This window comes from Melanerpes formicivorus, unplaced genomic scaffold (genome assembly GCF_026170545.1).
Source record: "Melanerpes formicivorus ecotype bairdi unplaced genomic scaffold, bMelFor1.0.p_v2 SCAF_6, whole genome shotgun sequence".
Lineage (NCBI taxonomy): Eukaryota > Metazoa > Chordata > Aves > Piciformes > Picidae > Melanerpes > Melanerpes formicivorus.
Genome location: NW_027142358.1, coordinates 4312922 through 4326613, shown reverse-complemented (window position 1 = coordinate 4326613; position 13692 = coordinate 4312922).

Genomic DNA, 13692 nt, shown 5'->3' with positions numbered 1-13692 from the left:
CTAGAGCCATTGTGCTAAAACTAGTCTGTAGATGGCATAAGATAAACCCCATCGGCATCCACCTCCATGTGTCTTAGAGCTTGGTGAGATGACAGAGTGTTTGTGTTGTGAAGCACTGACTGTGCACTGACTGTGCTGTACGAACGCAGAGGGAGCCACAGTCTGTCCCAGGGACCTTATAGGCTGAACCCAGCGCAGCGAGAGCAATTGGAATATCCATGCTGACAGCCAGCCTGCTCTGGGTTCCAGCTCTTTCCATGGTGTGAGCAGGATGTTCTCCAGGTACCATTTTGTTTGAAACTCTTCTTTTTGATAATTCTAAAGGGTGCCAACTTTGAGTCTTACAGACTTGAAACTCTCACGAGAGGCTTTTTAAAGTGCCAAATGTTTGGACCATGTCTCTTTTAGACATTTTCTTCAAGATCCTTGCTTTTGGGGTCTTTTTTGTTTTGGTTTTGGTTTTTTTCAAGCTTGCTTTCTCTCAGCTTAGTAGTGTTGAATTTTCCTGGTTTTCATGGAAAGATGCCAGACTTTTAATATTGTTTTTGTATTTTATTTCCCTGAATTTTTTAAGGCGAGTACAACAACTGATGGCTCACAGTGCTGCACTGAGAACACAGGATGCACCAGCAGCTCTGGCACTATTAGGAGCTATTGTTCTTGCACAGTTGTTGCTGAGTATTTTGCAAAGTCCCTTTGAAATGCACTGCACAAGTTTGTGGTTCATTTCAATGGGGCTTTGTGTAGTAAAGCGAACACGTATGCAAACCGCTGCCAGGATTGATCCTGGAGTTAGGCTTTTATAAACCGCCCCACACGATCTAGGCAGATGGGGATTTGGGGATGGATTGCCATGCTTCACCTGACTCCAATATTCATCACACTATGTTCTGTAAAAATTGCTGGTGCTGGATGTCATAGAATAGAATAGAATAGAATAGAATAGAATAGAATAGAATAGAATAGAATAGAATAGAATAGAATAGAATAGAATAGAATAGAATAGAATAGAATAGAATAGAATAGAATAGAATAGAATAGAATAGAATAGGTTGGAAGAGACCTTTGAGATCATCGAGTCCAACCTATCATCCAACACCACGTTGTGCAGAGAAGGTTGTTTCCCAGAAGGTTCTAGCCATCCCTAAGAATGGCATGGATGTCACAAAACACTGCAGTGGCTAAACTGCCAAAACTGCTTCCACCAAAGTATTTGTTCCATTAAGTCTTATGCCAGCAGCCATGCTCATTCTCGGAAGTACCCTGTAGCCACGCGGTGTGTCTCAGAGGTGCCTGGTGGTGTTGCCTGGAGCCCTCTGCCATTTCATGGCCTGTGCTTTCCACTCTTTTTTTTTCTTTTTCTCTTTTTCTTCTTTTAACCAGGGGTGGATTCAGATTTCATATTTGGAATTCCTCCTTCTTGCAAGTTGAGGGATTCCTTGCATCCCAAATTCAGACGTGGCCAACCCAAAAGACAAGGGGAAATGAAAAACATTACAGACTAAATCCTCCTTTCTCCAGACTTGAACTATGTTAAGGCTTGGGTCCATCTCTCATATAAACCAGCTTCTGTTTGTTTGTTTGTTTTTCCCTATAGAAAAAAAAAAAAAAAGCCAAAAACATAACACTGCAAACCAGGTATTTTTCCTTCAAGTGTTGGGTTTTTTCTTTGACTGTTTGTTTTTCACATTGCAGTGAAATTTGAGCACAGGGCTGTTAGGGCAAAAGCTTGTACTGCAAGCTGTAAGGTTACGAAAATAGCAATAAAGATTGTGCAATTGTCTTCTAAAGCACAGCTCTCAAGCTGGTCATGTATCATCTGAATATGAAGTTCCCTTCATGCCCTTCAGCACAATCTGAGCACAAGGGAAGGAAATCACTACAAATACAAGTATCAGATCTTTGAAGCTAACCTTGCTATCAAACTGGGGCTCTCACCGGCCTAATGGGAGCTTGTTAGACCATGTGGTTAAGCTTAATTGGATGTGAGACATAGCTGACTGTATATCAAAGTCATATGCCTCCAGCAACTTTATCCCCAGGTAACCTCAAATGAGAAAAGTATCACTGTTATTATTCTTTATTTGTATTGCAGTAGAAAATACAGGTCCACTGCCTTTATTATAGGCACAGCACAAATCCACAACAAAGACTTTCCCAGGCCAAAGAGTTTAAAATCAGGCTTTCTGAAAACAGACAACAGGTGGATACAGGCAAGCAGGGAAAGCAGTAGGTAACCATGAGATTTTGACTGGCAGCAGAAAAATAATTAAAATGAGTGTTTACCCAGAGGCTTACTTTTGGATTTACGGGAGATGATTCAAACTACTCTTCCCCCTCCTCTGGTTCTGAACCAGGTTCGCTCACATTGTTCGCAGCTTGCATATTTAACCTCTTTTTTTTTCTTTTTTCTTTTTTTTTTCCCTGTCCAGTTGCATTAGACATGCAAAATCCCTCCTTGAGAGAGTGGGCATTGATGTCCTTTAGGCCCTGATAGCTTTAATTTTGGTCTCCATCCAGGACTCCAAAAGCTGGAGTCTTGACCAAGGCTCACCAGGAACTGTCCTGGCTCCAGGTAACTTGTTTGTGCATGGGTGCAGGCCCTTGCTTGCTGCTGAGGAAGGAGGAGGCTCCAGATGGCATCTCTGCCATATGTAGTTTCCTCTTCTGGAGGCACATGACTCAGAGGAGTGGTGCAGGTACAGTGCCCAACCCTGCAAATGTGCTCAGACCCAGATGCATTTGTAGAAGTGGTTTGGACACCTTGTACCTTTGGGCTCTGTCCAGACACAAAAGCAATCTGCAAAATCCTGGGTACAGCCAAACAGGCAATTCACCTTCTGAGAAGGTCCTTTCTCCCCTTAAAACTCAACATTTTAAAACAGTTAAAAGCAATCCCAAGTCTCAACTAGCTCCTAATGATCCCTGTGATCAGTTTTCACCCTGATGCACTTTGAGAATTTGGAGATAATCTCCTTCCCTCTCCAACAGGCCACCATGCAATGCTGACAGGCACTCAACTCCAACTTCTCTCCACTACCTATTGTGCTGAGGAAGATGTGGCCACTGTAGGCAGACACTTACCTTTCTCAGCTCATGTAAAAATGCCTTGTTTCTTGTACTTTATTGTATTTTAAATCTCGACTACTTTTGTTGTTGTTGTTAGCATAATTCATCATCACTATAATCCACGCTGTTCATTAATATGAGTTATGTATTTATATATATATATAGCACAAAGCAGGCTCAGGTCTAGCCAAACAAATATTGATATTTAAAAAGAGGCTTCCTTAATATATACAAGCCATTTCTCAACACATTTCAACCAAAGATTGCACTTTTTTTAATAGGGACAACGTTTTGGGTGGTTTGTTTTGGGGTTGGTTTTTTTTTTTTCATCTTTGTGAAATCTGTGTTGATCTCCAATAGTCTTTAATGTCAATCTGCAACTTACTTTCTTTGGAGTAAAAAAAATCAAATAATAACAGAATTAAATATTTGCCCCATCAAAGTTTCATGTTGGCTTTAACACTAAATTAGTGTTGGGCTGGTTATATTCAGGGTTTTTTTTTTCTATTCTCTGAGGATTAAGGCTGTGATTTGTTGAATTATACTTGAACTGGACCAGATATACTATTTATTGAGCTTCTATAATCTTGTTAATTTAAGTTTTGGCTTGTAAACAGTTGGAATTTGTTAGTACCTGTTTCATTATGTAGGAACTGTCACCGATATTAACTGATCTATGTAACTGATTGCCAAGTGTTTCAATTTGTGTTTCTTAAAAAGAAAGATTTTAATAAAGAGAATTATAAAGCATATACATTCGTGGGCAGTTGTCCCAACAACAACATGCTTCTAGCTTCCCAAGGGATCTGTTAAGAATCAAAATTAGTGAAAGATACTTTGGGAGGCAACAAGGAAGCAAGAAGCCAAAATGTTTACTCTTAAAATATAATTCCTAGAAGTTGTGACGCTTACCAGGTAGCTCTTGCTGCACAGATTGCCAGTCACTGCTGTCATCTGATGCTGAAGTTGAAGGGAACACATCTGAGGGGATCACTCTGTAATTACAATTCATGGTTATCAGCCTACTTCTTTCCCTCTAGGCACGTTCTCACTTCCCTTTTTCTCTTTATTTCTCAATGAACTGGGCAAGCTGGCTGTCCTCACTTGGCTTTTCTCTGTCCCCATCCAGGTTGTCTTCTCATCCTTCTGAAAGCCCCATATAAAATCATCCCCAGCCAAGCTCCTTCTCCACCTCATCTTGGTCCAAGTTCCCCTGTTTGCTGTTTCCACTGTGCTCTCCCTCTGTCTTTGCTGATTATTTTTTTTTTCCTTTTCAGCAGACTGTCCTCCCCAGTGCCCTCCCAGCTCCACAGGGACCTTTCCCACTCTTTGGCCTTCTCCCTGGCTCACCTCCATCGCCACCAATTGGAGCTCCTGGGAGGATATACTCAACCTCAGCCAGGGTGAGGTATAGATGTGCTTGTAATAAATATTTAAAGAATGCAATGAGGACAAAAGCTCAGGGGAAACGTCACCTTCAGCTTTGATGAATTCACTCAGTGGAAAGCACTGGGAGGAAAACGGAGCTAAGGCAATGTCCAGTTCATATGCAAAGTAGGGCATGGGACACCATCAAAGCTGTGCCTCACACCACCTGGTGAGGGAGGTAAATGGGTCTGTCTGCCCCACTGAGTGGCCAGGGAAATGAGTCCTGGGCAAAATGGAATGGCACTCAGGTTTTCCAATTCCTCAATTCATTAAATAGGTGATCTTGCATTTTTTTAGGCAACTGTTTTGCAGCTGAAGCACATAGGTAATGTATTTTAGGCACAAATGGTTTCAGTTCTTCTTTCCTGGAAGTACTGAAACCTTCACATGTGTGATTTTGCTACCATCTCATCAGAGCTATGAGTCTGTCTCACTCTAGAAATCAGGCAAATCGATTTTGTGAGCCTTAACTTGGTATAATATATCTGTAACAGAAAAGTCCAAGTCATGGTGTCCAAAATGGAACTCAGGTGTGAAGGACTTCACAAGTGAACACCAGCCCACACCCAAATACTAATCTGGCCTTTTGACAGAAGGCTGTGACCCATCTGTCCTAGAAAGCTGAGCAGGAGGGAGGTCAGGGTTGTGCAGGGGCAGTGCTGCCTGCTCTGGGTGAGGACACTGTGGGGCTCAGCTTGGGGACATGCTGTGCCCATGCAAGCAGGGCCGGGCTGAGCAGCAGTCATGTGAAAGCAGCCTCCCTCCATGTGCTTCTCAGCGCTGATGCAGCCTGGGACTCTGCCATGTTTGTGCAGGTGGCAGCGAGGGCAGCCCAAGAGAACAGGTTTGTCTTTGCTAACTTGTCTACATCTGACTCCACCAACTTCTGCTTATCTATGTCAATAAATTAAGTGCTCCTCAAGTGCTTGGCGTGCCTGATGCAATACTGCAACACGAAGTCATGGGAGTATGGGGTAGGTATTTGCAGAGGAAAAGTGGCCCCCCTTCATGGAGAAGATGGGGGCTGGATAAGAACCAGGGATTCTCCCTACAACATCTTAGTGAAACTGAGCGATGCAGTGGTGAAACACCCACAAAAAAATAAATCACCTCTTCCCTTGCTCAAAAGAAGTATCTGTAAGGATTAGCTTTCTCCTTGCAGGGCCTGAATTGGCCTTACTGACCTAGTGACCAGGAATCCTCTCCACCTCCCCTGGCATGTCACACCTCCTCTTTGCTTGCCTTCGGTGGAGGTACGGTGCGTTACAGCATTGGCAGTCTGGCCTCAAGTTTTATGAAACACACTATCTTGTACTAGCCTAAGATATTCACAACCCTGTGGAAACGTGACTGTTCAGATGCAGAAGTGAAAGAAGCAGAGGTAATTTCCATCTCTTCCTGCCTGGATGTCCCCTTTTACTGCCAGTTTGAAGCTTGGGAGGGCCCCACTGGGCATCCTAGGGGCAGACAGGGGAGCAGTGAGGCCACCAGGATCCATCTTCCAGACTGTGGAGACAGTTTTCTTAAGGCTCATCTGCAGACAATGGCATGGGTGAGATTTCTGATCAGATACCCAAGGTGAATAAAGATAGTGAGCTGTTTCAGTTCATGTAGGGCTTACTCTGGTTAAACTGTCTGTTGGGAGCAGTGTTCAGCTACCCGAAGAGGCTTAATTTAACCTGCAACAGGAGCATATGTTAAGTTTTAATTAACTGGGTCGAATTTGAATGAGAGGGCATGTCCAAAAGCTTTTTGTGACCTAGAAAGCTGCATAGGGCAGGCTGAATCCAGCCTACTAAGTGTTTAAATAATTGCCAGGCAGAATCTCGGCCAGTATTCATCAAGGTAAGACACCAAATAGCAGCACAGCTCTGGGTCAGGAGGCAGCTTTTCCAGGCTTATTTCTTCAGTGTGCCTTAGAAACAAAGGTTCCTGTTTATAAGCTGTTCTCCATTTGTTCCTGAGCCTTGTTTGAGGACATGCATATTAGTTCCACCTTCCTTAAACATCATTTGGTGTCTTTAGAGGACACAGGAAGCATGTTTTGTTTGTAGGTTTCTTCTCCAGCTGGGCTGTGTTTGCATTGCAGGTAGCTTATCTTTGGCAGATAACAACATGTTCTTGGCAGTAAACTTTCACCTTGAGCGCAGGGGGTGTAGCCACACTGTGTTTTGCACACCTGTGGTGGGGAACTAGGAAAACTTTGCCTCTTTGTATCACTGCTGAGATGTTAAAACCAGTTTCACAGTAGTGCTGTTGGTGCTTTGTGGCACTGGAGAAGAGGAGGCTCTGGGGAGACCTGATTGCAGCCTTCCAGTACCTGAAGGGGGCCTACAGGAAGGATGCGGAGAGACTGTTGACAAGGGCCTACAGTGACAGGACAAGGGACAATGGCTTCAAACTACAGAACAGCACATTTAGATTGGATATCAGGAATAAGTTCTTCACTATGAGGGTGGTAGAACACTGGAAAAGGTTGCCCAGGGAGGTGATTGAGGCCCCTTCCCTGGGATATGCAAGGTGAGGCTCAACAAGGCCCTGGGCAGCCTGATCTAATTGGGGATGTCCCTGCTGACTGTGAGGAGGTCAGACTGGATGACCTTTGGAGGACCCTTCTGGCCTGGACCATTCTATAATTCTATGACCCAGCTCCTGAGCCAGGGCACGTCAGAAGGCAGCGTGAGTGTGTGCATGAGCAAGACTTGCGCTGCCTTGTGTAGACTGAGCAGGTGGCAATCAGAGGTATTTCACCAACATTGCAATCACAAGGAATCTGTTTTTGATGTGTGCCCAAGCCAAGTTTCTAATCCTTATTTACCCTGTTCACTAGTACTTCCCATAACATTCTGTCTGTAGGTGTGAGCTGTGGTGGTGAGCTTGCTGAGCCACTGGCTGCACTCAGACATATACAGGAGCTGGTATTGGTGTTCCCTGAGGTGCCACAGAGTGCAGGGAAACAAGGCAGACCTTAAACAGCTGTGGTCCTAGCAGATTTAGTTTAGTAAAAAGAAAGTACACTGAGACTGAGGGGAAGAGTAGCTCAGGTCTGTCCTGATGCGAAGGGGGATCAACAGCACTCCAGCTGGGCTATTCCAGTACCTATTTCCATCTGATTGTAAGTGGGAACGATGAACTCAGACAGGATATGCTAGATATTAGTCTGTCAAGAGATCAGCAAGGCAGCCAGGGTACTGTAAATGATCCCAGAAGCCTTCACCTTCCTATTCTCTCACAAATGATCCTGTTTGGGGTAAGGGAGACAAGGGGTATTTAGTGAGGTGGGATAGGGATTTGCCATTGGACATTCCACTCCTGCACCAGACACAGAAGGAAGCCTGGCTGCAGCACAGAGACCTGGTAGTGCCATGCGTGACTGATGCCAGGTGGTGTGTGAAATGGGACCAAGAGGTCTGAAATAAACTGGTAGGACTGTGCTCATGGGTACTTCTCACCAGCAAGCTGGTGCTCCTGTGACCAAACGTTCACAGGGACTGTGTTACCTGCTCCTCTGCTTTTCTCTGCCTGCAAAAGCAGATGCTGATTCATGAGCTCCTGCTGCTCAGCCATCAGCATATCTCTTCCCAAATCCCTTCCATGAAGTCTGATCCCAAATCCAGCAGTGAGAGTCTGGTTAAACTGAGGGCTACTTGAGCCTTCAGGTAAGTACCTGTTTAAAACAGCATCAGATGCCTAGCAGTGTGCAAAAGCACTGGCTTCTGCCAGGCCAGTGAGATGATAAAAAATCCTGAAGTAAATAGAAATAGGATACATTCCCTGTAGCTGCTGCTCCATCTCTGCACTCAGGGCATGTTCATTCCATGGCAAGGAATGGCATGAACTCCCTTTCATGAATTACTTTTTATCAGCCAAGCAAAGAGGGAAGTAAATTAAGTTTGCTGGAACCACCAGGCAGGTGATCTAAGCAAGTGGATGTTAGCTTAGATGGAGCAGGGGAAGTCTGTGCATCGAGAGGAGTTCATGGGTCAGCTGATGCAGGAGAACCAGCATTGTTGTGGTATCTTGATTGCTGCTATTGTGTGAACATGCCTGAAGACAGAGAATGTGTAAAGTAAAGTGGTACTTATGAGGCTTTTGAAGCTCACATCTGTTCTTACTCGGTCATGGAGGCTTTCAGCAAAGACCACCCACTGAAACAAAAGAAGAATCATTTTCCTGAAATGCAAGGGAGCAAGACAGGTATTCAACCTCTTTCAGTGTCCCTCTGTCATCTTGTGGAGCGTTTGAATTCCTCTTTACCTACAGGAGGATTACATCGCAAAAGGAGTTCCTGGGGCAACCAGACGCTCCTTTCTAAGGAGAGAGGTGTTCTTAAGGCTCCAGGTCTTCCATCTTTAAAGATTAATGCTTCAAGGTGAGTTGTCACAGGTTGCTAAAATAATCTTTTCCCACTGCTTTCCTCATGTCAGCATTTCTAGAGCTCAGTGTGTTGCAGCTGCTGTTGTTATATAAGGCTTTATGAATGGCTGCAAAGTTCAAAGACATATTGGCAACCTCAAGTCCTGAAAAGCCAGGAGTCAGCCCCAAGCCCTGCCTTGTTCCCAAGAAAAAGTTGTTTGCCAGCTATTATTTTCCTAACTTTTTATTACTATTACCCTGAAAACTTTAGGCTCTCTTTATTCACCTCCCATTTTTTTTGAGCATTGAGGTTGCACTAGTTTCACATTTTCAAATGTTTAATCCACAACCTTGAGGGCTAGGGAAATGCTTTGTTTATAAATGAAAGCTACAATTCCCTTCTTTCAAGAAGATGGGATTTTAGGATAAAAGTTGTGATAAAATCACAGGAGTTGCTAGCAGTGCAGAAAGCCTGCTGTGTTTGGAAGAGGAGGCACTGGACTGCAGGGAGCTGCAGACATCGCTAGCTACTGTTGTGTTAGACCAAAATAGCCCTGTGGTTAAACATCAGCTCTGCAGGCCTAACTAAAGCAGATAACCTCATCTTGTTCTAGCTGCAGCTCTTCCCCAAAGCACTGCCTTTGTAATCTTCTGGACTAACGTGCACACTCAAGCTCTCTACCCTAGACGCCCTGGCAGAGTGTATTTAAAAGTATAAAGCCTTCTCTGGGATGCAGAGGAGGCTGGTGCCAGCCAGGCACTTCCCGGAACATATAGCAGTGGCTGCTTCCAAATCAGGAGCCTTTCAGCCCAAGTGATCTTCCTTTGCTCCCTCTCATTCCTCTTCACCGTTGCTTAAATTTCAGCTTCGTGCTGGCTTTCACGTACAAACACCAACACCCCCCCCCCCATCTTGAATCAGATCCCTATTGTCTGTGTAGACAACACAGCTGTTTCAATCCCTTCCCCCAAATACCCTTGCTTTCCAGAAAGCTCCTGCCCGCCAGGGCCAGGCGCTGCTCTGTGTTTACGCCTCTTTGTCAGGTCCAGGGCTGAGCTCCGATTTTCGTTTGGGCCAGCATGAGGTCAAAATGGAAACGAGTTTGGGGAAATCCTTCCCTTCAGCAAAGCCCGGTGCTTGCTGGGTGCTGCTGGGGGCTGCTGCAGCACTCCAGCTCCAGACCGACAGGCAGTGCAGAGAGAACTGAATGATTAGCATTATTAAAAGTGCTTTGCAATTACACAGCACCTTTTCATCTAACGATTTCAAAGCTTCGTAGCGCTCACACAAAGTTACTTATTATCCCTGGCATTTAGCAGAGTCAGGGAACCAAGGAAAGCAGCTAAGTGACTCGCCTTAGGTCATGCGAGGAGTCGGCGTCAGAGGTGGGAACTCGGCCCCGAAGTGCTGACTCCATGGCTCATGCCCCAGCGCGGGTTCACACCTCACCTTCTGCTGTGCCAGGCCAGCTTCTTGGGTGGTGCAGAGATGAGGGAGGAGCTGGGCCTGCCTGGAGGGTCAGCACACCCTGAGCAGTGCTTAGGAGGTGCCTGCATGGGAACAGCACCCACCATTCCTGAGCCCTGCTCCTTCCCCCAGTAGCCCCATGCACGCCACTGAGGGGCTGATGTGGGATCTCTTGAGCCAGAGGCTGCAGTCCAGTTTGCCATGATGCAGTGCAGCTGAGTCCGTGGAAGCACACTATTTGGCTCTGGAAGGCAAGGTGTGGTGTGCCCCTGCTCTTAACATCACGACTGCAGCCCCCATCTCCAGCATGCTCACTCCAGCCTGCGGGCCACATGCACACAGGAAGGCTACAAGGACATCCCTTGACTGGAGCTCTCTCTGGAGATACTTTAGCTTTGAAACCCCAGAACACAGTATGCAAGAACTGGCAAGCATCAAACGTGGATTTGCTTATATCAGCACTGCTCCAGGCTGCTACTATGTGAGCTCTGGCTACAGTGAAGGTGCACCAGCGCTGACTCCTTCCAGACCAAGTGATCTAAGCCTGCCAAGGAGCCTAGATATACATGCAGACACCTGCCAGATCAGAAATACATTTCTAAGATGTTATGTTCTCTGGCTGGCTCATCTGGCTGTGGTGCAGAATGCATCAGGTGCCAAACCTCCACATCTTGCAGCAGGAGAGCTGAAAACAACAAGTCATAGAATCATAGAATTGTTAGGGTTGGAAGGGACCTCAAGGATCATCTAGTTCCAACCCCCCTGCCATGGGCAGGGACACCTCACATTAGATCAGGTTGCTCAGAGCCACATCCAGCCTGGCCTTAAAAAATTCCAGGGATGAGGTTTCCACCACCTCCCTGGGCAACCTGTTCCAGTGTCTCACCACCCTCATGGTGAAGAACTTCCTAACATCCAATCTGAATCTACCCATTTCTATTTTTGTTCCATTCCCCCTAGTCCTATCACTACCTGACACCCTAAAAAGTCTCTCCCCAGTTTTCTTGTAGGCCCCCTTCAGATACTGTAAGGCTACAATAAGATCTGCTCAGAGCCTTCTTTTCTCCAGACTGAACAGTCACAACTCCTCAGTCTGTCCTCATAGGAGAGGTGCTCCAGTCCTCTGATCATCCTTGTGGCCCTTCTCTGGACACATTCCAGCACCTCCAGATCCTTCTTGTAATAGGGGCTCCAGAACTGGATGCAGTACTCCAGGTGGGGTCTCACCAGAGTGGAGTAGAAGGGAAGAATCACCTCCCTCAACCTGCTGGCTATGCTTCTCTTGATGCAGCCTGTCTCTGACTTCAGTCCAGTGCTGGGACTTTGGGAGTGTGTCAGCAGGATAGAAAGCCAGAAGGAGGAACTGAAGAGGAAGAGTGAGAGGAGAGAGGCAGAGGAAATAGGGTAAAGAGAGGCAGGTAGTAGACCTCTAGAGCTCACTGACCAGGAGAAAGCCTTGGTTAAGTCTCCTGGCCCCATGTGAGCTAAAACACCTGTCTGGTATTTACTGCAAAAGGTGACTCACACAGTTATACTAAGGGGAAAAAAAAGTATTTCTGTAGAGGGCAACTTACCTGCTTCTGCTTCTAAACTATGCTGCTTACCTTTGCCCTAGAACTATCAGGAAAATGTCCCTTGGTCAAGCTTTTTCTGGGAAACTCAAGATGCTTCACAGTTTTAAATGATAAATGGTATCTCACTTAAAATATTATAACTCAGTGACCAAGGCAGGCATGACTGATACAGCTTCAGACTTCCAAGGGGTGTATATAAATGAATAACAGGAACTAATCCATATAGTCAGCTTTCCTTAGGAGTGTGGGGATTTACATGTCTAAATTGTACTGGGATGAAACTCCACTACTGGGGATAAAAGTCTAGTTAATGACACATAAGTATAAAACCCAGGCAACAGGAAAAAACTTTTAAGATAGAGACTGTAGTTTGAATGAATTTCATCCTCAGAAATTACTCTAAGAATGAGCAGTTGTTGAATATGTTTTAAAAGCAAAAGGGGTTTAAAAGCTGGTGTCTCAAAAGTGAGTGGAATTTTGTCTTTTCAAGGATATTAATAAAACTGGGGAATTTTTTTTTTCCTGGTTGTATAAGGCTGAAGAAAACAGGGGAGGGAAAAAAGCAAGATTTCGTGGGATAGATGTTAAAGTATATTGGGTAAGTGCAAACCCCAAACTTCTGTTTTGCCTTAACATTCACTTAGGGTGTTAATCATGTGGCTTCAGATGAGAAGGATAATGGGATAAGGGTATGGAAATGTTCACAGCCAGGAAAGAAGCAAATCTCAGGCTTTCTTCCTGCACTGAAGGCAGAGGAACGGGCTAATCCACATGCCAGAGCTCTGGAAGAACTGGCCTGATGTCTTTAACAGGTCCCTCAGTCAGGGACAGAGGCACAGGGAGCCTGTATGGAAGAAGTGAACTGATGTGGACAAGAACAGACATGAAGGTTTCGTCTTAATAGTATATGGAAAGCTTCAGAAAAAATGGTGAAGGAAAGGCTAGCAGAAGAGAGACAGATAATAGCATGAGATTAAATGGGTTTATCAAATCTATTTATCTTGAGTAAGGCAAGCTGCTTAGTGAAGGTGGATCTTACCTACCTGGACTTAAATTACACATTTTGTATGGTGCCATGTGGAAAGTTCTCAAGGGAGAAGTGATTTAGCACAAAGTATAAACCCTGTAAAGACCTGCAGTAATAGCAGAGCATGGCTGTCAGGCTGTAGGGCAGTTACCAGAAGAGTGTTAAATGCCACTCCTGGTGATCTGGCAAAGTACTCTTGTAAATGAGCTTGGCACTAATGTTAGTGAAGAACTGGTGAAATTGCTGATGATATAAAATATGAAGCAAGCTCAGGACAAAGGAGGCTTGAGATACTACACAAAAAGTAGTCAGCAGCAGAAAATAGCAGGCACAGGCACAGATGTCCAAACCATTTCCTATAAGCTAGCTGGTAGCTCACATTCTGATCACCAAATAACTCATTTGTCAATGCAGTGAAAACGTGAAGTGAGAAGCGAAGTCCTGGAAGGCAGCAGATTAGGTGCAGCCCAGGCAGCAGTGAGGGCTGGGGGCTGTGCTTGTGGAGAGGCTATCCTGCTGAATTTAGCAAAGTAAAATCCAAGAGCAAGATTCCTCTGCATAAATGCTCCCAGGAAGGGAGAAAGAAGAGCTTATGGTGCCAAGGGCCAGTGCATGTACAGAATAAACAATCAAAAAAGAGGTATCAGGCGTTTTGGTTAGGAGATTGTTACTAACCATTTGACACTGTGGTTCTGGAATAGCCTTCCCACTGCAGTCATGCATGCAAAACATTAAATTGCTTTGAAGACAGAACTTCATGAGTTTATGAA